The following is a 26,000-nucleotide window of genomic DNA, read 5'->3' on the forward strand; positions in this document are numbered from 1 at the left end:
GGAGCTCTTTCCACTATTCTTGTGACTTTCTGTAAGTCTTATATTAATTCAGAATAAAAGTTAAAAATTTTAAAAACAAAAAAATTGCAACTCCCTATTATCTCTTCCATGCACTACTTTTTCCTTCTTGATAGTACTTATCACCTTGTATAACACTATAATTTAGTTATTATGGTTTTTGTTTATTGTCTGTCTTGCCCCCACTAGGGTGTAAGCTCCATAAGGGCAGAGATTTTTGTCTGTTTTGTTTCCTGGTGTATTCCATGCACCTAGAGCAGTGCCTGGCACTAAGCACTCAATATTATTTGTTATATTAAAGCTTCTAAGGACAGGGAGACCATGATTAGAAAATCTAGAGGTAAAATAGTTCATAGAGATGAGAAAGTATAAGGTGGGACCATAGGAGTGCATGGCTCAACTAGTGTGGAAATAAAGTTCACAGGAGACACACAATCCAAGAACTCAGAAACTAGCATGTTGTGCCAGCTGGGCTATACATTCAAACGCAGAAGTCACTCTAGATAGATAGAAAGACAGTAAGCTAAGTTCAAGTTACAGCAGGGAAAATGGGGATAGTTTGCAGTGATTAAGATTAGAGGGAGATAGTTTATTAAACATGGAGTAGGGCTTGATATTAGGGCATTAGAATACCCTAAAAAGTTCTAAGATAGAAAAGAGGCCTACATATGGAAAATTCTTCCTAATACATAGCATCAAGCAAATCTTCTGTTCAATTTAAAAACAAATTCAGTTAATCTAGATAACGAAATTTTATAAATTCATCCTAGTCAAAAATTGTCAGTGGAAACAGTTCTAATTACCATGGCCATTTGACTACATAGGAACAACCAGTAAATGTTGTGAAAATGAAATATCTGAAACAAATCTTGGGTGAGCTATGATAAAAGAGTTGATTACTCCTCCTCTCATCCACTGATAATAGGAGACAGGTGGACAGACGTAAAGGGAGAGGACTAGAAGCTAAGAACCTCAGTAAATGCATTTCCCCAGTTAAGTAAGTACGGAAGTAACTGCCTGATAATGTAAGTAGTTTCAAGCTCCATCTTGGAAATACAAATTTGGCTTGAATAAACGGCCAGTTCCTACAAGTGGTGAATGTGGAGGTCTATCAGACGCCTCTGCTTTAAAGTACATGGATTCCAGAAACCACAGACTCACCCCAAAAAAAAGAAAGCCAGTTTGTGATTATGAGTTTGAAAAGGGAGTCAATGAAGATGTCCACTATCTACTCAAACATTTTCAAAGTGATTATACACCAAGTCATACAGTACTCAATTATAGAAACTCTTCAGATTTCATCAGGACTTGGGATGTACCTATTTCATACTTTAACACACTCCATGCTTACATAACAGTGTACATTCTATTTATATGTTTATATCTGATATAGCTATATTTCTAAATTGTCAGTAAGCTATAAACTAAATTTAATAAATTGAAATCACATTTTTGTCAGTAAAATTGAATATTCTAAAATGATAAAAGATCAATTTCAATAAATTATAGAATTATATAATATTTTTTAAATCACTTATGGGGCTTAAAAACTGCCATATCTAATATCTAAGTGCTTTAAAATCAAGTACACTAGAATCTTTCATTCTACAGGGAACTGTTTTCAGAATAATGATAAAATAACTCCCACTGATTGAGTGACCTCTTTCTGTGAGGTACTACACCAGGAAATTTTAGAAAATCTCCTGTCAGTCTCACTACAACTCACAAAGATAAATAATATTATCATCATGTTAAGGAAAAGAAAATTAAGGTTCAGAGATGTTAAATAATTTATCACCAGTTAGCAACAGGTGCTATTAAGCCTGGAATTCAGATTGGTCTAACTTATAAGTCTGAATTTTTGCCATTATGCAACACTGCCTCTTAAAATCACGCATTCAACAAATACTTATTGAGTGCCTATTATGCACCAGGCATTGCAGAGGTACCAAGTACACAAAGATGAATTTGTGCCATTGCAGCCTCTCCTCCCAGCCCAATCTAGGACAGAAATAAGACATTAAACAAATAACTGCAAGATGATGCAATGAACGCTATGAAAGAAGTAGAGGTAAGAATACCATATGTAAGTGGGAATGTTGACTCTGTAAGGTAGCAAGCAATCAAAGGCTTCACTTAGGAGAAAAAATGCTTGGTATATAGTAGAACTTACATAAATATTTGATTTAACTTTTAAGTTGAAACTTGAAGGAAGAATGGAGTTTGCAGATAGAGAATCAAGATAATGACATTGTACAGAAAGAGAAGGCATATTTGCAAGAACACAAGTTTCAGAAAATCCTAAGCAGTTTAGTATAGCTAAGAAATATGATGCTTGTGACAAATGATAAAGAAGTAAAAACAGGTCAGGCCACAGAGGTTCTCACATGTCATGCTAAGAGAGCTTGGACTTCATTCTGTAAGAAATTGAGAGCCTTATTAGGCTGCTATTTTACAAAGATTACCCTGCCAAATTTGGAAGAAGAGATGTGGAAGCTGGGACAATCTTTTAAAAAGCTACCACAAATACTCCAGGTAATACAATTTATAATCTCTTAGCTTCAGACTCCTATAATCTAATTACCCAGCTGACATTTTGGATATCTCATAGATGTTTCTAGCCTAAATGTCCAAAACCAAAATCTTGATTTCTCCACCAAACCTGTTAGTTCCCTGCCCAATCCTTCAGGAATAGTACAACCATGCAAGTTACTCAAACCAGCAACCTAGGTTCATTCTTGATTTCTCCCAGTAAAATAATTTAAGCTAAAAACAGCATTAAAAAGTTAAAAAGACAAATTTCAAAATGGGAGTAAAGGCTTGCAAACCATGTGGCAAAGAGTTAATAACCTAAGCAATAATTTCTTTAAAATTATTAAGAAACAATAATAGATAACAATAGGCAACTGGAAAGAGATTAAACAACAATGGACAATATACATACAAAAGATGCTCAACATCAACAGAATTCAATTAGATGCAAACTAAATTAATGAGGGATCAGTTTTTACAGTCAGATTAGATAGATTAAAAGATGGGAAATGGGAGCTCTCAAACACTGTTAGTGGGAAAGAAAATGGGTACAACCTTTCTGAAAGGCAGTTTAGGAATTACAAAGTATTTGTGGCTAAATAATTCTATTTCTAAAAAGTTAGGTTCAACGGATAATCAGGCAAGCATACAAAGACAGTGTGCATGACAGCATTGTTTTTAAAAGTTAATAACTGATCCAGCAATCTCATTTCTGGGTATATATCCAAAAGAAATGAAAACAGGATCTTGAAGTGATATTTGCACACCCATGTCCATTGCAGCACTATTCACAACAGCCAAGAGGTGAAAACAACCTAAAGGTCCATCAATGAAAGAAGGGATAAATAAAATGTGGTACATACATACTATGGAATATTGTTCAGCCTTAAAAAAGAAGGAAATCTTGTCATATGCTACAATACGGACGAAACTTGAGGATATTATGCTAAGTAAAATAAGCCAGTCACAGAAGGGCAAATACTGCTTGATTCCACTTATATGACATCTCTAAAGTAGCCAAACTCTTAGAAACATAAAGCAGAATGGTGGTTGTCAGGGGCTGTGGGAAGGGGAAAAGGAGTTGTCAATGAGTACAGTTTCAGTTTTGCAATATGAAAAAGTTCCAGAGATTTGTTGCATGACAAGGTGCATATACTTACTACCAGGGTACACTTAAAAATCGTTAAGATGATAAATTCTGGTTTTTACCACAATTAAAAAAAAAGTTAATTGAAAATAATGTAAATATCCATCAGCTAGGAATTGGTTATTTTAGAGATATACAATGAAATACCAGATAGCCATCAAAAACAATAATACTGACATTCATTCGGTCATACACAGCCTATTGTTGAGTTAAAAAAAGTTTACTAAAGAGTACAGTTGTATGATAGCATTCATACATACTCTGTACCTATAAGAGAGAGGTATCTGCAAGGATATTCACCAAAATTTAAAGGTGGTATTTCTGGGTAACAGAATTAGAGATGACCTTTACTTTTTTAAATATATATATCTTCCTGTGTGTTTAAATGCAATGAGTATGTACTATGTCCACGGCAAAGGATGGCTCAAAAGAAAAAGTGACTGCCATCATTCATTCTAGAATTCTGGGATAGAATTTTACGTTTCTCTCTGCTATGTGTCTGGCACATACTGGGGAACTAATAAATTTTTAAGAGGCAGGATGAGCAGTGGTTAAGAGCTCAGGAATCAGGCACACCTGAATATGAATCTCATTTCCAAAATTTACTGATCAGGGCCTTAACGTCTTATTTAACTTCATTGAGCTCCAATTTCTTCAACCATAAAAGGTCAGGTCACAATACTTGCAGACTGTTGCAGGGAAAATAAACACACTTAAAACACTTCACATTATTCCTGGCTCAGGGGAAAGACTCAATAAAATGATGGCCATCAGTACTATTCATTGACTTGATGTACACTGGAAGAGCTTACGACCAAAAAAAGCCAACCATCTACAGAAGACTGTACCACTAAATTATACTGAAGATCCAAACTGCATTAAAAAGCAAGACACAGTACTTTGCCTGGTGAACCCACGACACTGTTTGGCTGAAAGGTATGGTTATATTGCTGTATTTAGGATTACAGTATAAAATTTATCATCTAGTTGATGCATAAACACCATTCATGAGTGTTGGACACAGACTTATTAGTGCTTCAGTAAAAAAATAAAAATAAAAAAAGAGAAAATATGCTTATTTTAATCCACAGGTAGAATGGAAAGAGGAGTCCAAATAAACGCACAAAACATGACTAATGAAGACGACCTAAAGAGAGATTAAAAGAACGTACAACATTACCATTAATTTGATTTAGCCTGTCTTCCTTCACTACCTTCGGACAAAGAGTCTGTCTTTTTTGGCAGTGCTCCAACCCCAAAGTCTAGTAGAGTACCTAATACAGTGTAAATGCTCGATAAATATTTACAAGCTGATTTCTAAGAAAAGTCTCAGTGAAACCACGGGGAAAACTGAGTTAGAATTTATCTGAGAAAATCTCAGTCAAAATCGGGGAAAGAGTTTAAGAATGAAAGTCACCATGCTTGGGGAGGAAGGCCTTTCCTGATAATTCCTTCTGCATCTCCTTTACTCAAGGAATTTCCCAAGGTACCTCAGAGGGAACGTCCAACAGCATATATACAGCCAATTTTGCATCCCAATGAGGCATAAACTACGGCCTAATGGCTAAGCTTATTAGGCTATGAGCTCCCAAGTCTTTATAATGATGTCTTTATTTATCAGTGTATTATAGTTGGCATCCTGTCGGTCTGATCTACGCTTTACTCAGAACAAGAATGGTAATGGGATCACTCTTCAGTATCAATTCTGAGCTTTCCTCCTTCCGGAGCTTTCCTCCTTCAAAGCAGCCTTTAGAACTGTTTGTAAGAGTGGGAGGAGTTAGGTCCAAACTTCTGAGCCCGTTCTTTTTAGTTAAACTGACGACGTGAAGCCATGCTGCAGGCACAGCGGGTAAAGGCATTACAGGCATAAATGTATGGGTGCAATCAAAGAGTGAGCAACTCAAAAGACAAGAAAAACGGGACTCTGGGACTGCAGTCTAGGGGGCGGAGAAGGGCGTTACGGACTTGAAAAGTACCCCATCCCATTTCCCCCACTCTTGCTTAAAATGCAATTAAATTCCGTTCAAGTTCCTATCTCTCAAGAAAGAAACTACCGACTCGCCCGCCACGCCACTCCCAGACGGCCACACCTGGTGTATTTGCTGCAGAATCTCCAACTCCCGCCACAGGTTTGGCGTGCGTCCGCCCCAAAGCGGAAGTGACTTCAAAGGGCCAAACTGAAAGTAAGAGAGTTCAAATACCAGGAATCTAAAACCCCTACGGTGTTCGGAGAAAATTCTTCTGACTACCCTTCTATCCCTTCTCTCTCCTGCTGCGCGGCGAATAGAATTCACCACAGCCTTGCAGCAACTAGTTCCCCGCCTTAAACTCCAAATCATTCAAAAGTTCGTCCCTTTTCATTGGCCAACGAGGCAGCATGGGTACCTCCCAAGAACTACAATTTCCGTCAGGCGTCGCGGGAAATAACCGGAGGAAAGGATAGGAGCGAGAGCAAAGCACATTGGGAACTGTAGTCAGCGCCGAGCCCAAAAGGGCAGTCACCCCGCCTTCCTTCACCGAGGCTGAGGAAACCAGGTGTTCGGCTTAGAACCCGTTACCGCCAAGAGGAGGGGCCAAGCCCTTAAGCAGCATTCCTCATTTCCCTCCACATGGAGGATAAAAATTTTTTTTACTCCTATAAAGCACTATAAATACTCTTTGAAGAAATATGGTTCTTTCCAATATCTCCAGGTCAGTAAAAACTGCCAGAACTCCCCCACCTTAGGCTCCAACTCGTGGGAAAAGGTGGCTCTTTTACAAGTGGGCAAAATGGCTGTCCTCTTGGTTTTACCATTGGTTCTCCTTTACGTCCTTCAAGGGCGGTTACTTACCACCGATTGGCTCTTTTTCCCTTGAGGGTGGAGGAAGACTTGGCACTGCTCTCCCGCGGCCCGGGAGGATATAAAGGGGTGGAGCGAAGGCAGTTTGTTCAGGTCTGATTGGATGATCCCCTTGTCACTCAGAAGATGTACAACCTATGATTTGTCGACTGGCCCTCAAAGAGAACGAAGAGGCGGGGCTAGTGCGTGATGGGAAGGGGCGGGCTTCTGCCAGCCGCGGCTGCCGCTGGAGCCGGTGTCCGGGCTGGTGATGGGGTTAATTCCTTTTCGTAAGACTCTTAGTTGCGCCCACCCAGCCCCGCCGACGCCCCGCCGCGCCCCGCTCCAACCGCCTCCTCCTCCTCAGTAACGCGGGTAAGAGATGCCCTTCCCTCCCCCTTCCAGCTCCCCGGGAATAACGCGCCTCGCTCCCCTCCCCCGCCCGCCAACCGGTAGCGCTAACGGAGAAGCAGGCAGGCAAGGGAGAGACGTGGTGTGGGAGAAGGTGGCCTTCCCCGCCGGGCCGTCGGCGCTCCAGCCAGGGCCCCGTCGAGGTGCTACTGCTACCGGCTCGCCAGGAGGTCGGGTTCCGAGGGAGCCCGGCTCGCCTGGCCCGCCGCTGCGGCTGCAGCTGCATCCACTACCTTGTGCCCACCGCCCCCACTCGGGGACCATGTGAAAAGCAAACCCCTCGAGGCCTAGCGAAGGAGGCAGGGGAAAGGTTCCCGAGTCCCTGCCATGGCTGCTGCTGCTGCCCTTGCAGCCCCAGGGACTGGGGAACCAGCCACAGCAGGCCTGCCAGGAGCGGGTGCCGTGCGTGGCTCTGCGCTCTCGAGGGGCTGGCGCCGGTGCCCCGCGCTCCCCGGCCCACCCTGCGGCCGCGGCCCCCGGCCTCGCACCGGCAGAATTTTTAGAAAGGAAATAAGGCATTCCGACCGGTCGGTGAAGTGTAGGTACATTTGCTTTTGGTACCAGAAAAAGCACCATGGGGATAGTAAAAAGAAAGTTGAATGACTGTCAGTGCCACAGACCCTGGGGATCAGATTTACACATTTTATGGTTGAGCCTTAGCCTGCCCCCCAAAATCCCTGTGTTTTGGAAGTTTTTTTTTATCGTTGTTCTCTTTTTTGTTGTTACTAGGTGCCGTCTTTGAGTTTGCTTTGATGTTGAATCTTAAATTGTTGAGGTTATCATGCTTCGTGTATAATTGTCCCGGGATAGCAAGTCAACTAAGTAAAAGGTGAAGAGGTGCTTTCTAAAATATTAAGGCCTAGTAAATAGCAGATGATTTTTCTAATAAGATTTTCCAGTGGGAAAAAAATATATATATCTCTCTCCAAGGTTATAGTTTGCCTAATTGTAACTCTGCAGAAACTCTTTGCTTTTAGCTTAAGTGTCATTGATTACAAGAACTTTTCAGTAAAGATGGTTAAGGTCAGACTGGAAGCCCATCTATTTGTAATATTTGAAACAGTAAGATCTATGTAATATTTAATATAGTATGATACTAGTATAACTAGAGTGATGGGACACACCTCAGTTTAACAAAAATTTGGCGTATTTGGCCGTAGTTGAGAGAGTGCTTCTTCCCCTCATATTGGTTGAGTGTTCATCTTTTCACTCTTTACTTTTTTGCCTGGTTGAATATGTCCTTAAATAATGGATTCTGTAGTTTGTAGTAGACATGCCTGTAATCAGAGGTAAAATTCTAGGCCCACTTCTGAGGCTTACTTGTCACCAGAATAAACTTGGGTTCTGAAGAAATACCTGAATTTTGACTAGGTATTAAGACCATTTCTTCAGTGTCTGAGAAGACTATACTCGTTTAATTGATCTTCCATATTCCATAACTAATACACTTAGATGCCAAAGTGACATAGATCCATAGATTCAGGATCTGGAAGAAGTTGAATGTGTGTTAAAATAAAAAAAATGAAACACATAACCCTGAAAGGTAAGTCCCCTCAGTTCCCTGCAAAGTACCCATAGCATACATCGCTCAGCATAGCATTTTCTAAAACTTCATGGTTAATTGATAAATTGTGTGATGGATGCTTTTAGATCTCATGTGCTTTATGTACAGAAAGGGCTGATGAAAAGATAGGAGGCTTCTCCAGTGTCTCATTAGCTGTGGGACTCCTCTATGAGCCTCAGTTCAGTTTCTTCATCTATAAAATGGAGATGATAATGCTTAACTCCTGGAGCTGTGAGATTTAGAGATGAAGTGTGTAAAGCCCCTAGCATTGTTAACTTGTTATTTTCATGCATATTGAGAGAATAAGTTTGCTATCATACGCACAAGAAGGTGTTGCCTCAGAACATGTTGTGTTAGTGAGGAATACTATGGGGGTTTTCGTTTATATAGTGACTTCAACTAAGTGCAGCTAGCTGTTTTCAAAGTGAAAGGTATGGGGGAAGTTGGTCATCAGCTAAAGAGGAGTTGTTTGTTTTATAGAAGATTTTTTGGTTTTGTGTTAAAATGCAAGTGTGGAATATATCAAATGGATTATCTGGAATAAAGTGTGTGGTAAATTACTGTTTGTTGTTAGTGCAATCGAGTTGATTCCAACACCTAGTGACCCTGTGCACAGCAGAGTGGAACCCTGACTGGTCTTTGTGCGCCATATCAGACAACGTTCTACTGCTATTCATAGGGTTTTCATGGCCATTTTTCCCCAAAGTGGGTGGCCAGGTCCTTCTTCCTAGTCTGTCCTGGTCTGGAAGCTCTACTGAAACCTGTCCACCATGGGTGACCCTGCTGGTATTTGAAGTGCCGGTGGCATAGCTTTTAGCATCACAGCAACACGCAGCCGCCACAGTATGCAGAGATAAATTATTGTAATATCTTTTAAATTTTATTTAGCTGATATGTGTTTCAAGATTTTGTTTATATAGTTGCTATCCATATTCATTGTGCTACCAGGCTACTGGCAAGCAACAGTTGAACGCTTTAATACAGAGTTAAGTTGAAGCAAGTCATTTGAGTTCGTTATGGCCATAGGCTGATTACAGTTTTGTTGCTGTTTTTAATTCTCGTTATTTATCAGTACTTGAGGGGTTCTTTTCTGTGAAACAAAATGCCAGACACACTGTTCCTTTCTCTTCCCAGGCACTTCTGCAAATGTACTGGGTCTTCATACATAGTAGTGTCCTTGGAGTTTGTGTAGTTAGACAAATTTAAGGTTAGCATGAAAAAAGTTTTATTGTGAAGTCTTCTGACAGTAGTGCCTGGCCAGGGTTCAAGGCAGCTGTACCTTATGCTGAATAGTGAGCTGAGGTACATAATGTTATGGCGGCCTCCCAAGTTATTGAACCCAGTACAATTGGATGCCTCTTCGAGGGGCCTAACGTGATAGCAGCAGTAGAAAATTTTATAAAATTGAAATAAGCTTTTTCAAATATTATGTGGAAGACAGGCATTGCCATGCCTTGCCAAGTAATAAAAGAGATTTTCTTGTGCTAGCACTTTACCATACCTAATTATACCCATTTGAGTTAATGTTAAATTTTAATTCCTCAAAAATAAAGAAGCACTGGGAGTTGATAACAGTTTTATTTTTTCCATTCTTGAAAATGGTACCGTAATAAACACTTGATGAGTTTGTATTATATTCTTGCTATTTGAATTAGAAAATTTCGCTATTAACACTTTCATGATCTATTATAAATATGTTGGGCAGTCTGTGTGGTCAAAGAGATGTGGTTACAAATGGCAGTGAACTTTTCAAACAGCTCTTGCAGCTCCAAACCACAGAATCAGTACTCTTGTCTTTATAGTCACACTTGAATCCAATGATGATAACTTATTTCTTATGACTTAACTGAACTGAGATGGTTATCACAAAGAGAAGGGAGCGTGTCAGTTTTTTCTCAGTATAATAGTAATCTTTTTCTAAAAAAAAAAGAAATCTTCTACTTAATTCCTGTGAATTGATGTTTACAAGTAATACAGACGTGTACAAAGAATCAAATCATATAATCAAACAAAATTTTATTAACCTTGCCCCCAAATAAGGATGTTGTATAATTAAACAAATTTGTACCTGATAAGATGTGAGCATGTGTATCTTTTCCAGAATTTAATTCAATTAGTCATTAGCTGATGGTTGAAATAAGAGATGAGTTATTTAATCCTGGCTCCAGACTAGTTCTCTATCTTATTTTCCAGCAATTTGTTTTTTTTAAATTCTCAGATTTTATCCTTTAATGTTTTGCTTTTTCTTACCTTCTTAGTTCCACACGTACCTATTAACTTAATTTTTTTCCTGTCAGTTTTGAAAGCCCACACTTTATGATCTTTATTGTTCTCTCTTTGCCTTCTGAATTGTAGATTTCTGACTTTTTTCTTAATTTTCTACTTGTAAGGTCACTCCTCTAAGCAAATTCTGAGGTTTAAGAGCCTTCTTATTTCATAAATACTAGACCATGTAGCATGTTTAAGTGATTGTTCTTATAGCCTGCTTGACTAATGTTTTCATCTACAACTCCCTAAAACTATTTCCTCTACAAAAGAAAGTAAGTATGGAAAATAAACTAGATTTGTCTTTATTCTTGAAAGGCAATAATTTGATATTGTCTTGTCTAAGAGTTTAAAGTACTATAATTTAACTTCTACCAACTTTGGTTTGATCAATGACAGATATAAATTCCTTTTGTGGGCTAGTTGTGTGATTAACTTTACTAACCTGTGTTCTACATGAAAGAAGTTCTGTAACTGGTATAAAATATCACCTTACAGTCTGAGTCAGAAGTTTAACTAACTGCAGATTTTCCTTGCTGCCTTGGCCCTCACGGGGAAGGGAAGCTGTGGGATTTAATTTTTTAAAAAAAGTTTTAGTATTGGGGGGTAAAAAAATCTCTGAACCTGTATGCAAAGCAGTGGCTTAAGTAAGCATAAGGCCTTCATTTTAAAAGTCCTCTAGGGAAAGAAGCTTGCTTATTACAGAATTGCTCTGTTTAAAAATAAGTATCTTTTTACTGAAAATGATCCAAATGCCCTTCAATGAGTGAATGGTTAAACAAACTGCTGTTACCATACCAAGGAATACTACACAGCAATAAAAAGGAATGAACAATTTGATACACACAACAACTTGGATGGCTCTCAAAGGAATTGTGCCAAGTGAAAAAACAATCTTAAAATGGAAAAACCATATGGTTCCATTTATATAACATTCTCAAAATGACAGAATTATAGTGATGGAGAACAGATTCATGGTTGCCAGGCATTAGGGATTGGGTGCGGGGGCAGGATGGTTGTGACTGTAAAGGAGTAGCATGAGGGATCTTTGTAGTAATGGAACAGCTCTGTGTCTTGATTGTGGTTGTAGTTACATAAATCTGTACAGGTCATAAAATTGCATGGAAAACACACAGACAAATGAGTGCATGTAAAACTGGTAAAATCTGAATAAGGGTGTGGATTATATCAGTGTCAACCCCTGGTTTTGATGTTGAACTATGCTTAAATAATGTTATCATTGAGGGACTCTGGATGAAGAGTACATAGGATCTTGTACTGTTTTTTGCAACTTCCTGTGAATCTATAATTATTTAAAAATTAAAAAGTCAACTACAAAATTATCCGTTACTTATGTATATGTTCCTGTATAGTATTGAAAAAAGTATCTGTTTTGAAACAAATATCCTCTGCAAAATAGCATTCATACATTTCATATTGTTCATCTGTGTTACTTTTCCTAAGTTGTGTTCACATGCATCTGAGCACAATAGAAATACCTCTTCATCAAACATATCTGAAATGTAGTTTTCATTTTCATTTATATGCCTTGTTTTTCCTAAGTGCCAATTCTTTTCTCATTCTACTTTTATTAGGGCTTGCTACCCTTTCGCTTTCCAGAGCCCCTCTTCATATAAACTAGAAAGTATCTGATTTATCAGTCATCTATATTGTTCATTTTCCACTTGCTGTAAAAGGATTTTGTCAAGAACTGTGCATTCATTATTCAACCAGATATTTACATTTTAAGTCTAGTGATTATCTGTAAGACAAAATAAAAAATTTTATCCCCTTGTAAAGACATATAAAACTAGCAAATGAGAAATACCTTGGAGAAAGAAAGTGATAGAAGTGCTTGTTAAGTTATGCTATGTTTACTGTGTGACTATACACCTTTTATTAAATGTTCTAAAACAATGGGAGAGGAATGTGAGGAGATCAAAAGTAAAAGTGTAGAGGTGGAGGAGGATACCAACTTGGGGAGGATAAGCTTTCTGTTATATGAATGACCTTCCTCCATTTTGAGTTAATTATTGTGTATGGTGTGAGGTAGGGGTCCGTATTCATTCTTTTACATGTGGATATCCAGTTTTTGTCTCAGCATCATTTGTGGAAAGACCATTGTTTCCTCATTGGGTTGTCTTGGCCCCTTTGTTGACCATAAATGTAGGAGGTTATTCTCAACTCTAAATTCTGTTCTATTGATTTATATGTCTGTTCTTATGCCAGTAATACCACACTGATTATATAACTTTGTAACAAGCTTTGAGATTGGGATATCTGAGTCCTCCAACTTTGTTCTTTTTCAAGATTGCTTTAGCTATTCTAGGTCCCTTTTATTTCTTTGTGTAGTTTAAGATCAGCCTGTCAATTTATACAAAGAAGCAAGATTGAACTTTGTTAGGGATTGTGTCAAATATGTAGGTCAGTTTGGCAGTTGGGGGAGTATTGCTATTTTAACGATCAATATTACATGAGAGAATTTCTTTAATATTTAATGATTCACTTAAAAAGAATAATAAACCCACTTCATGTTAATGTAAATACTGTATTTTATGAAAAATAACTTTTAAAAATTAAAAAATAGTGAGAAGAATGGCACTACTTTACATTTTTAGAAATCTGCTACTGTCTGGTTTATCAGAAGATAGCTGGGTTCTCATACCTGCTTTTGCGTTCAATCTGATGTGACATGTGGTTTTGGTTGAAGTATGAGAAGATTGTTTGGCCACACACGAATATATAGAGGAAAAGGGAGGACCTCACGGACCCTTTGAAAGGATCTTGAGGATCCACAGTGGTCCTTGGACCACACTTCGAGAACGGCTTGTCCAGTTAAAAGAAATATATATTTGGAAACTCAAAAACTTGGTTAAAGGTCACAAGTCTGCCACTTAACAGCTGGTGTGATTTTGAGCAAGTAACTTAGCCTCTGAGTCTGTTTCTTCGTTTGTAGAATTAGGATAATGACACTCCCTTTTAGAGTTTTTGTAAGAAAACAAGATCATGCCTATAACGTTTTGAGTATATAGGAACGCAAAAGAATTGATGCTTGTCTTTCATTTATACTTGTCAGCCTCTCTCTATTATACAGGATTAGCTCATGTTTTTCCACTGAAAGTTTGCATATCACAGCATGGTGACCTTCATGTAAATTTGGTTTATTGTATGAGTATTTACTTAAGAGCTGAGCTCTGTTCATATGGTTTCTACTATCAGTCCTTTTAATTACAAATCATGAATGTGAACAAGTAAAGGAAAGGAAAAGGCCAACAAAAAAGATAAAAGAATCTCTCAGAAACGGGGAGTTAAAATTGATGACTCCTTTAAGACCCTTTGTCACCTCACTCCAATCCGGCTATTAACTGTTGAAGAATGAAGGAAACTACAAAAATTCTGCCTTAAATTAAAGAATGGTTCTTCAGCATGTGTTTTCCATGTTAAAACTAATAAAATTAAAATATAAATGTCTCCAAATCCTTAATGATTCTATAAATACTGAACTAAATCATATATAAGGTTTAAAAAATAAACTCTGATCATTACTGTAGTAACTTTAGCATTGAATTTATCTGCATTGCTATCCAGGGTGTGAAATGAATGGATTCATTCATCATTCATTCAGCAGTTAGTGAAAACATACTAGTTATATAAAACATTAAAAGCCCTTGCCTTCATGGATCTTATTTTCTAGTGGATGAGACAAAGAAGTGACATTTATGGAAAATATAATGTCAGAAGCTATTGCAATGAAAAAAAAAAAAGCAGGTTGAGAGGTTAAAGAGTGATGGAATGAGTAGTAGGGTCTATTTTAGATAGGGTGGTCAGAGAAGACCTCTTGACATTTGAGCAAAAACCTGAATGAAGTGAGGGAACAAGCCATGAGCTATGTGAGTGAAGAACCTTCTGGGTAGAAGTAACAGAAAGTACAAAGCCCATGAAATGGGGACATACTTGGATGGAGATGGAATTGCGCGTGTTTACTGAAGTTCAGCAGTGTTCTCCCGAAGAGAGTTAGGATTTAAAGGAACAAGTATTTTAAGAACACTTTGAGGTGTGGCTCTGGGGCTGTCAACTATGCGTATTTATTAGCTAAGTGAATAATTTCCGCTGTAGAGCCTCCTAATCCCAAATGTACTAGATTTTAAGGGACATTTGCAAAGTCTAAACCCAAATCTTGAATCTTCGCATATCAGGGGTTTCTTTTTTTTTTCAGTGCTAAACCAAAAGATGTGGTAGTTTTCTTAAAATTACCTGCATCACAAAGACCAATAGATAAATCTTTGTGCTTTGTGTTGGAATGTGAGAGAAGTCATCTGGTCCAACCTTAGTGATTCTCAAGGATCAGTCCAGTGGCACTCACCTGGGCAGCTTTTCCTAAAGTTATCTGCATTTCCTTTCCTTTCTTCCAGGGGATATTTGAGTGGAGAGAAGGGGAAGTATCTGGCTCGTGCCTTTGGAGCAAGCTCTTGTGGGGATCTGACATGACAGAGAAATCAATCAGATAATCATTTAGCCTTTGTTTGAACTATTCTAGTGATGGCAGTGCATCCCTAGGGGACTTGTCTTTACATTATATTTCTTTGTTTCAGGGTCTTCAGATTAACATTTATATATGTGTATGTGTGTGTGTCTGTGTGTGTGTGTGGTTTTGGGGTTTTTTTTGATGTAGAGGGCATAGTCAGAGGAGGTGAGGTCCAGCTGGTCCCAGACATAATTGAAATGTTATCATAAAGGTGCATCAATATCAGGTTCACCTGTCCCTTCTTCCTCCTCACCTCTCCCCTCCAGAGAGTAGAAACTAACGTGTGGGTAGGGATGGGAGACTTTACCTGCCCAGGCCCAAGACCCTCCTGCTTGGCCCAGTTGTCCTAAAAAGGGGAAGGGTGGAGGAGCAACCCTATAGATGTCCTCAGTTGGTAGCTGTCTCCCCTTTATACTCCCCCTGGCAGTTTGGCGCCCTCCTTAGACTTGCCAGGTTGTATTCCTTATTGTTGCTGGCTGAGAACCTAAATCTAGTCCTTAAAGCACATTAGATCTTGTCACAGAACCAGGCAACTAGACCATAATGGTATCTTTGTGGTTTTAGGTTTTGTCTTACTCAAGGTGGTATGACCACAGGAAAGAAATGTTTTGAAGAACATTTTTTAAACTTATTTTTAGGTCATTTTGATAACAATCAAGTTGATTTGAGGAAAATGATGCTCAGATTTAAGTGTTTTTACTTGGGTAAGTTTGCTAATTTCTGTATCTTTTGAAGTAAAAAAAATTTCATATTTATTGTTCAATATGCTAATAGATTTTAAACTTTTTTTTTTTTTTTTTTAACTGGGATAGAAAACTGAGCCAATGTAGAACTTACTGCATTTCTAAAATTAACTTTTTGGAAGGTTTGTATTTTTTAAAAGCTTTTTTAAAAATCAAAACAATGCATACACATAAAAATCAAACAGTAACAGTGGATCTGTAATTGATTATCTTTCCCTTTTCTACTGTTTTATTATCAGAATTCATGAATCACTTGAGGAGGGCTAGAATATTCTTAGCACCAAACATCAAATAGATTCTTTTTTATGCTTCCATCTTTTTATCAGAAACATGTCACATTATTTTGTTACATGTTAGAAGCATGGATTTCCTATAATTTTTTTTCCGGTTTTCCTGGAGTTTCTATATCTGTGGTTTTTTTCTGATTAACAAACAATAATGTACTGTCAACATACCCTCAAAGTTAACTTGGTCTCTGTTTCACGGAGGCCTCTTTCCCTCAGAGAGTTTCTCTTGGATTCTTGTGTCCTGCTCTCATCCTGGGACTTCCCTTCACTCCCCTCCCAGGTTGAGTCACCTGATTGCTGGATCCCGTGGATCCTTCCTCTTTCTTGTTTTTTACACTCATTTTGCTAGGTGGTAGCCTGAAGTAGCTTCCCAAGAAAAGTTGCTCAGAAAGTAAACCTTTTGAGATTTTCCCTGAAGTCTTTATTCTGCCATCAAACCTGTTTGATAGTATAGAGTGCTAAATTCAAAATCATTTTTCCCTTGTACTTAGATCGCTGGTGTCTTCTCGCATCTGAGTTGCTTTTGAGAGACCTGCTGCTGAAATTTTCCAAGCATATGCAGAATTTGATAGATTACTCAGTTCTACAATTAACATTTTGCTCTAGCTCTATCCTATTTCTATCTGTCAGTCTATCTTATTTTTTGATATATTTTAAAATAAATTGCAAGAATCAGTATACTTTATTCTTGAACATTTTGGCATGCATGTAATTAACTAGAGTTCAGTATTTGATTACTTTTTTTTTTCTTGAGGAAGATTAGCCCTGAACTACCATCTGTGCCAGTCTTCCTCCACTTTGTATGTGGGTCACCACCACAGTGTGGCTGATGAGTGATGTAGGTCCATGCTCAGGATCCAAACCTGCCAATCCAGGTCACCGAAGCGGAGCGCACTGAACTTAACCACTATGCCCTAGGGCCGGCCCCGATATTTGATTATTTTTTTGTAGGTAGAAGTGCATACAGAAAAATGCACAAGTCACACATGTTCCATTCAGTGAGTTTTTGACAAATTGTGTACACACCTGTAACCCATGTGTCAGTGTGTAGATATATCTGTATATATCTATATTCAAGATACAGAACATTGCCATCACCCCAAGGAACAATAATCAAAAGTTCTGATTCTTTTCCACCATGTATTTTCTTGTGCTAGGATTTACAGAAATGGAATCATACAATATGGACTCTTTTGTGTAAGCCTTCTTTCGTTCAATGTGTTTTTCAGATTTATCCTTGTTGTGTGGATGACTAGTTCCTTTTTATTACAGAATAGTATTTTATTGTATAAATATATAGTTCATTTTTCTGTTCTATTGATGGCCACCTGTGTGCTGTTTCTAGTTTTTAGTTATTATAAATAAAGCTGTGTGACTCAAAAGAATTTGAGAATGTTTTAAATCTTAAATTGAAAATACCTGCTAACATGTGATATACTACACAAAAATCCATTTGTTCATTTCTTCTTCTTGTTGTCTTTTTTTTTTGCTGAGGAAGAGTTACCCTGAGCTAACATCTGCTGCCAATCTTCCCCCCACACCTTTTTTTTTTTTTTGGTACGTGAGCCACTGCCACAGCATGGCCACTGACAAACAAGTGGTGTAGGTCTGAGCCCAGGAAGTGAACCCAGGCCGCTGAAGCAGAATGTGCTGAACCTCTCCACTAGGCCACCAGGGCTGGCCCTGTTCATTTATTCTTTATTCCATTCTTTTCCTAGTTCTTGAATTTTTAATACAGAATTGTTATAACTTAGCTGAGAATACTGTCACAGTTTTTATGATTTCTTGCTAATTCTCAGTAGTATAAAGAGCAGGTAGGAAGATTGCTTAAAATCGCCTCCCGTTTTTTAAAGTTCTGAACGTTCTTTTTGAAACTTTAGAATTAACCTGTTTTTCCTAGTCCATTGATTGACTTTAGGTAATTAAGTGTTTGTATTAAATAGGTGTAGTTAAGGGCCCAGCCAAGTGGCACATCAGTTACGTTTGCACGTTCCGCTTCTGTGGCCCAGGGTTTGCCGGTTCAGATCCCGGGTGCGGACATGCCACTGCTTGGCAAGCCATGCTGTGGTAGGCGTCCCACATATAAAGTGGAGGAAGATGGGCAAAGATGTTAGCTCAGGGCCAGTCTTCCTCAGCAAAAAGAGGGGGATTGGCAGCAGATGTTAGCTCAGGGCTAATCTTCCTCAAAAAAAAAAAAATAGGTGTAGTTAAGAGTGTATCTTTCCTAGAAGTTAGCATTTCAGCATATAAAGCTGTTGAATTTTCGAGGTGGAAGTTTTTAAAGAATGTGTTAGTCTGACATTAACTTTATATATGAATCACCCGTGATCCAGAGAGGCATGACTTTTTCAGTTACGAATGCATTTTGCTTGTTTTTTAGTAAACATTATCACTTCTGCTTGTTAAAGTTTTGGAATGGCTGTGTTAAAGACCCAAGTTTCAAATCTTATATTCATGATCTGGAGGGTCTTTTCCAGCTCTAAAGTTGTGTTAAATCCATATGATAACTCAAGAATGAAATTTTCTGGTTGCAGTACTACATTGCACAAGAGTTTATCCTGATATAATGTCCAGTGTGCACATTCCACAGCTTTTTGTGAGTGTTGATTTTCTTTAGAATGCAGATTTTGAAATTTAATTAAAGCAAAAACGAGTAAAGTATTTTTTTAGTTTGGTATTCAAGCCGTATTTGTGGAACATGAAAATTACTTTATGGCTTTTCTCAAAACTGCCTACAGCTACTATACAACTCTTCAGTTGCATTTACCTTGCTACCGAAATGGAAAACCCAATGATAAAATAGGTGACAGTTAAAGAGAATTGACTTCAGTGTGAAGTGCAGCTTATATCTACTTGTGCTTTATTGGCATCTAACCCCTATAATTTAATTTTAGGGAAGACTTACTCATCTTTTCTCATTTCATTTTTTGCACGGTTTATATGGCATTTGTGAAAAATGGTTATAGAAATGCTGGTACTGAGAAAAGGGATAATTGATGTTCTTGTCTGTGAAAATTACACTAAGATGACAAAATGGCTACTAATTAAATTGTTTCTGTTCTTAAAGACATACCTCTACCTTCAAGAAGCTCATGACTTGATGGGGATCCGTTTGAGTCAAAATGTTCATATGGTAAATGGCTGCAGCTTCTATTTCCTTTCCTTTTTTCTCCTCTTTCTACTCGTTGTCCTCCGCGTTCCCCTCATCTTTGGACAGATTGCTTAAAGATAGGACAGGATGAATGGAGCTATGAAAAAGGAGCAAGGATCTCAATGGGTGGTCTTTTTAATTGAGTATATGAGATTCCAAGGATTACCAGGGATTTACACTTCCTTCCAGATGCACAATAGAGAGCTAAATGAAAGTTGCTGGTCAGGTAACCATTAACTGAATTGCTTTTATGTATCCTATCATAAAATTTGAATACAAGCATTTTTGTCTTGCTTTCATTTCTCTCACAACTCTTCACGTGGCATCCTATGCTTCAAAGATATTAAATTGTTTACCCAAAGTTAAAATAACCAGTTAATGGCCCAGCTGGGACTCTAAACTCCGAGTCCAACTTTATACTATACCAGGTATAAAGGAATGAAGCGGGTCAATTAATATGCCCTTTCTTAGCCCCAGAACTTAATGGAGGCAAGGTTATTGGGGAACATTTCAAAATAGACAGCTTGTCAGACTTATTACAATCAGACTTTGTACTTTGTTCTATACTTTATAATGTTACTCTTAGAATTGCCAATTGCTTAAAACCAATTATTTATGTGCTTAGAAGACCTTCCCTCTTGACTCAAATGCTAATATTTATGACTATATTGTAAATGAGCCTGAGCTACTCAGAGTGTGCTGATTATAAAACTGCAAAGTTAGCATAAATTGTCCATGATATAACTGAAAAATAATTTCAGTTTATTTGGTAAAGAGTTTGTTTTCAGTCTACTCTGGAAGAGTTTTTGCTTTCAGCATTGTAAGATTTACTGTTAAGGAAATATACACTGAAAATATGAAAGCATACCTACATCTCTTTTAACTTGATGACTTGATCCAATTCGAAATTTAATTCTTCACACTATAGATGAAGTCAAGCAGTTGTAACTTCAGAATATCTGTATATAAGTAGCATGAGAGTGATTATTTGGTTGCTGGTGCTAGCTACTTTTTTCATGGCAAAGATACTGTGTTTATTTAGATTGTGTATTAATTAAGAGTGGCTTTTAGGGAAATTGATACAGATTAGAAAATAAGTATTATATTATTTTGTAAACCAGGATTTTTTTTAAATTAAGTTTTATGAAGTAGAACACTTTACTAGCTAGTTTGTTGTTAACGTTGCTTGACATCCATTCCAAGAATAGTTTTCCTGTTGTCTAGATTATTTTTCTTTCTATCTGAAATAGTCTTTCTGAACTAAAGTTAAGCCAAACTGGAGGAAATTCAGTATATTTCATACTGAAATGAAGTGCAATACTTGGTTCCATTTTTTTGCAAGGTAAGATTTGTCTTTTTTAGGATCATAATAAACATGTTTTGGCAAAAGCCAAAGAGCAGTGATTTGCATAAATTTTCAACAGATCTGGGTTAGCAGTAATGTTTACAAATCATCACTATGAAAGGAGAAGGCAGGAATTGAGATGTGCAGCAGCTGCAAAAATTGGGGATTAAGAAGCGCCGGAATATGGTTCTTTAGGTGCCTTATGATCCTAAAGGTAGTGAGGAATTAGACTTGGTTTTCATGAGCAGGCATTTGAATATGGGTTGATCAGATGCTCTTGATCAAGCACTTTTGTAAATATCTACAAGATTTCAAAATGTGATGTGGGTTTTTTAAAGAGTTTGTGTATAATCTGGTATACAAATCAAGTTGAAATTTATTGGCCAATGTTGACATTTTTCTGCTGATATTTTTAAACAGCTTTATTGAGATATAATTCACATACCATAAAATTCATCCATTTAAAGTTTACAGTTCATTGGGTTTTAGTATATTTACAAAGTTATGCAACCATCACCATAATCTAATCTTAGAACGTTATCATCGCTTCAAAAAGAAACCCCATATTCATTAGCAGTCATTCTCTATGTTCTTCGCCCCCTCCCCCAACCCTAGGCAACCACTAGACTACTTTTGGTCTGTATAGATATGCTTCTTCTAGATGTTTCATAAAATCATATAACATGTCATTTTTTCATGACTGTCTTTCGCTTAAGCATAAAGTTTTTAAAGTTCATCCATGTTATAGCGTGAATCAATACTTCATTTCTTTTTTTTTTTTTTTTCCTTTTTCTCCCCAAAGCCCCCCAGTACATAGTTGTATATTCTTCGTTGTGGGTCCTTCTAGTTGTGGCATGTGGGATGCTGCCTCAGCGTGGTTTGATGAGCGGTGCCATGTCCGCGCCCAGGATTCGAACCAATGAAACACTGGGCCGCCTGCAGCGGAGTGCGCGAACTCAACCACTCGGCCACGGGGCCAGCACCCAATACTTCATTTCTTTTGTTGGTAGAATAATATGCCACTGTATGGCTATACCACATTTTAAAAATAAATTCATCAGTTGAGGGACATTGGAGTTGTTTGCACTTCTTGGTGATTATGAATAACACTGCTATAAACATTCCTGTAAAAGTTTTTGTGTGGATGCATCATTTTCATTTCTCTTGGGTATGCGTCTAGGAGTGGAATTGCTGGGTCGTATAGTAACTCTGTTTAACCATTTGAGGAACTGATAAACTGCTTTCCAGAGTAGCTGCAACATTTTGCATTCGCAGCAGCAATTTAAGAGGGTTTCAAGCTCTCCACTTCCTTGCCAATGCTTGCTATTGTCTGTCTTTTTGATTATAGCCATCCGAGTGTGTAGTAATATCTCATTGTGGTTTTGATCTGCATTTCTCTAATGATTAAAGCTGTTGAGCGTATTTTCAGGTGCTTATTATCAGCCACTGTTGATTTTATGTAGACTTTGGTATTTAGATGTGGTTTGTGTAGCTCTTATGTACTCTACTGTTATTCAATATTTAAGCTGTATGTTCCATATAAAATACTAGTATGTGTATGAACATATTAAAGGTTTAGTTCTAAGTCATGTTGGCAAATTGGAGAGATACTGATTCATGACTGTTTTCCAAACTTACCTAATAAACAGGGTAGTCACTAGTCTGCCCAGGACAGCCCCAGTTTATGCCTGTTGTACTGGCATAATTATAAAAATGCCCTCTTTGACTCTGAAGTATGCCGTGATGTGGACAATAAATTATATGGCTGTCCTACTGACAGTTAACCTAGAGTACTCATTTAAATATACACTTGCTACCTACTAAATCAGAATCTCCAAGAAAAAGGCCTGGAAATATGTTTTTAGCAGTTTGAAGGTCAAGCACATTTGTAATATAGTATTCCAGCAGAATGCTGGTGTTGCTCTATGACCCGAAGCCCATTATTGTTTTTGTGAGACAGTGAGTTCCAAGTTAAAATTGGAGGGAGATAATCTTACCTGATAGCCTAGCACCATCCATCTCCTTAAAGTGATGATAGAGGAGGAGTATTTCTTAACACGCATGTTGGACAGACTTGTAGGAGCAGGAGAGTATGGGAAAGGAAAATGAAATAGTTTTCTGGAAGTAGGGTGGTCTCAGGATGGAACTCTAGTAAGAGTCAACAAGCAAAGCTGAGCATCTCAGTATTTCCCTTTGAGTCTGATGAGAGCAGAGGAGAGATTCATGAAGGTGTTCTTGATCCCTGAAAACTGGGAACAAGAATTAATGTGGAGGAGGGAGGTGGAAGAAGTACTTTCAGATTCTGAGGCTACGTTAGAAGGAAGATAGAATGTGGTACCAAATGTGGTTTTTATTTATTTGGGGGTAAGTGGGATTTGATATTTGCACATAGGGTCGTTTGTAAGTCAGGCACTTGTAAGATATCTGTATTTTTACACAGATATCAGAGATACCCATCCAGCTTTCAAGATTTTTTTTGTGTGCTAATTATGTAACTTTGTCTTTAAGATGAGAGTGAACACATTTGATTCAGTATAAAGTAAGTAATAATGCACTAATTGTTTGTGGAGGATCTTGTACTGAGCCATTCACACTTGTTCATTTGATTAATTACCTTTCACCACCAATGCCACATAGTTAAGAAATAAATTAAGGGGCTGGCCCCATGGCTGAGTGGTTAAGTTTGCGTGCTCTGCTTTGGCGGTGTGGGGTTTGCCGGTTCAGATCCTGGGCACAGACCTACCCACCACTCATCAAGCCATGCTGTGGCAGCATCCCACATGGAAGAACTAGAATGACTTACAACTAGGATATGCAACTATGCACTGGGGCTTTGGGGAGAAGGAAAATACATATTATATATATATATATAATAGAAAGAAATTGAGAAATGGCTGGAAAGGTAGGAATTTATTTGTATCTCAGCATGGCTGTTGCCTCATGATATCTCCATTAGTCAGAAAGTCAAGCCAGCTATTCTATGGGCTATAATACCAAGCAACACTGTCTTAAATATAATTATCTACACCATAATATTGCATCCAAAAACTCCTTGGATGTGGGGAAGAACTTTTTTTTTAAGCTATATTGAGGTATAATTGATATACAATAAACTGCATGTATTCAAAGTCTATATTTTGAAAAGATGCTAGTTTTTTTAGTTGATGCTATGGCAAGTCTGCCATTAAAATTTGTCTTCTGAGCATACAGTAACTGGGTGAAGAAACGAAATGGCCTGTTAATTTAACTCAAGGAAACTGTTATGACTTAATCTACAGTAAAATGATTTATGTTCGATTATTGAGACTTGTGCATATTTATAGAGCAGGTACTCTTTTCTCCAAAATTCAAGAATTAGTGACTTTACATTTTTACATATTTAATTGAGAGAATGAGAGCAAATAATTATATACCAAGTGAAGGATATAGAATAATAAATGCTTGAGAAGTTCAAAAGAAAAAGGAGTGTCTGGACTGGAGAGGTTAGGGAAAGTTGTGAGGTAGAAAGTAGATCATGAAACAGGTGAAGAAAACAGGTAGAAGAAAGTGAATTGGAGTTTGAGCTGGAGCTTAGACAATGTGTGATTCACTAGGCAGAAATGGGAGGAAGAGCATTCTAGATAAAGAGAAGAGCACTGGTGAGTACAGGAGATGAGTGGTGAGTGGTCTAGCCTCGAGCAGTCTAGGATGGATGAAAGGAAATAACAATGGAAAGTTAAGTTTGGGCAAAATCCTGTAGGATCTTAAATGACAAACAAGGATTTGAATTGTGTGCTTTGAGTCAAGTGGAACTGCTGAAGGGTGTTTTGGTTAAGGTAGTGTTGATACAGATTTCATTGCCTTATTGTTTCTAGGGCTGTGTTTTTCTGGAAGCATTTATAACGGTACCTCTGCCTCTTCTGCTGTTAACCTTTTTTCTTTCATATTTCAGTTGTGGCTCTCAGGAAATTGATTTTAAAATTGTGTGTTAGAGTCAACCTGTCACCTCCTTATTTTTCTTAGTATGATCAGATCTCTTTACTTACAGTATTAAATCTGGAAGAGAGAGGGAGAGAAAGATTATCATTACTATTATAGAATTCGAGTATGGCTTAATTTAGAAAACTTAGGAGTTTTCAAGTAATATATGGAGTCCTGAAAGATTCAGAGATATTGGCCTTCCTTGTATATGATGATCCAAGATTATATACTGTATCATTACTTTAATTTTAAAAATATATTTACAGAAGCAAAGCCAATTCAGCTTAAGAAAATTATCCTTTTTTTTTTTGGAATGTTATAAAGGATACCTACAGGTTATAAATATAGAGTAGAGGGGAAAATCAGGTCTCAAGAGTATTTTTCTATTCTCATCTCATTGTTTATTAATTTCTTAACTCAGGTATACAAATAAAAGCTGCATTTAAAATATGAAGAAATACATATAAGCAGTTCAGCTATTTCTCTTAAAGCCAAATTCATAACCCTAAGTGGTGGCAGTACTCTACTTTTAAAGGGTTATGAGAAGTTAACAATACAGTTTCCTTCACAGTACGAAGTCACATCAGCTCATGTTGGATTATGTGTACTTTTAACATTTTTAGATTTTCTGTTTTTATTTTCTGTTATCTTACTACTTTTTTATTTTCTAGGAATTAACTGTCCCTTAAATGTGACACTGCATAAATTATTTTCATTTAATTTCCTATGTAAGAAAATAATAGACATTTAAGACTCTCTGATCTGGTTCTGCTATATAGCTCACTCATTTGTCAGTCGTTTATTCCTTGAAAAAAACATTGTGAATACCTACAGTGTGCCAGGCCCTGGCTTTGGGAATAAAGTAGTCCCCCCCTTATCTGTGGTTTCAGTTACCCGTGGTCAACCATGGTCCAAAAATATTAAATGGAAAATTCCAGAAATAATTCATAAATTTTGAGTTGCATGCCATTCTGAGTAGTGTGATGAAATCTTGCGCCATCCTATGTCATCCTGCCCGGGACGTGAATCATCCCTTTGTCCAGCATGTCCGCACTTTATACATTACCCGCCCATAGTCACTTAGTAGCCTTCTGGGTTATCAGATTGACTGTCATGGTACTGCAGTGCTTGTGTTCAAGTAACCCTCACTTTACTTGATAATGGTGCCAAAGCACAAGAGTAGTGATGATGGAAATTTGGATATGCCGAAAAGAAGCCGTAAAGTGCTTCCTT

General features: G+C 37.6%; 2 protein-coding genes across 2 annotated transcripts in view; one reads left to right on the forward strand and one right to left on the reverse strand.

Annotated features, from left to right (window-relative positions):
* Positions 1-5,959, reverse strand: part of LOC124233819 (DNA annealing helicase and endonuclease ZRANB3-like) — a 215,746-nt gene extending 209,787 nt beyond the window's left edge. Inside the window, exon 1 of the mRNA XM_046651042.1 lies at positions 5,788-5,959. The gene's annotated coding sequence lies outside the window, so the exon portion shown is untranslated. The remainder of the gene's footprint in view (positions 1-5,787) is intronic.
* A 784-nt stretch (positions 5,960-6,743) lies between these two features.
* Positions 6,744-26,000, forward strand: part of LOC124233824 (R3H domain-containing protein 1-like) — a 181,140-nt gene continuing 161,883 nt past the window's right edge. The window contains exon 1 of the mRNA XM_046651060.1: positions 6,744-6,891. The gene's annotated coding sequence lies outside the window, so the exon portion shown is untranslated. The remainder of the gene's footprint in view (positions 6,892-26,000) is intronic.

The sequence above is a fragment of the Equus quagga genome, unplaced genomic scaffold (genome assembly GCF_021613505.1).
Source record: "Equus quagga isolate Etosha38 unplaced genomic scaffold, UCLA_HA_Equagga_1.0 252_RagTag, whole genome shotgun sequence".
Lineage (NCBI taxonomy): Eukaryota > Metazoa > Chordata > Mammalia > Perissodactyla > Equidae > Equus > Equus quagga.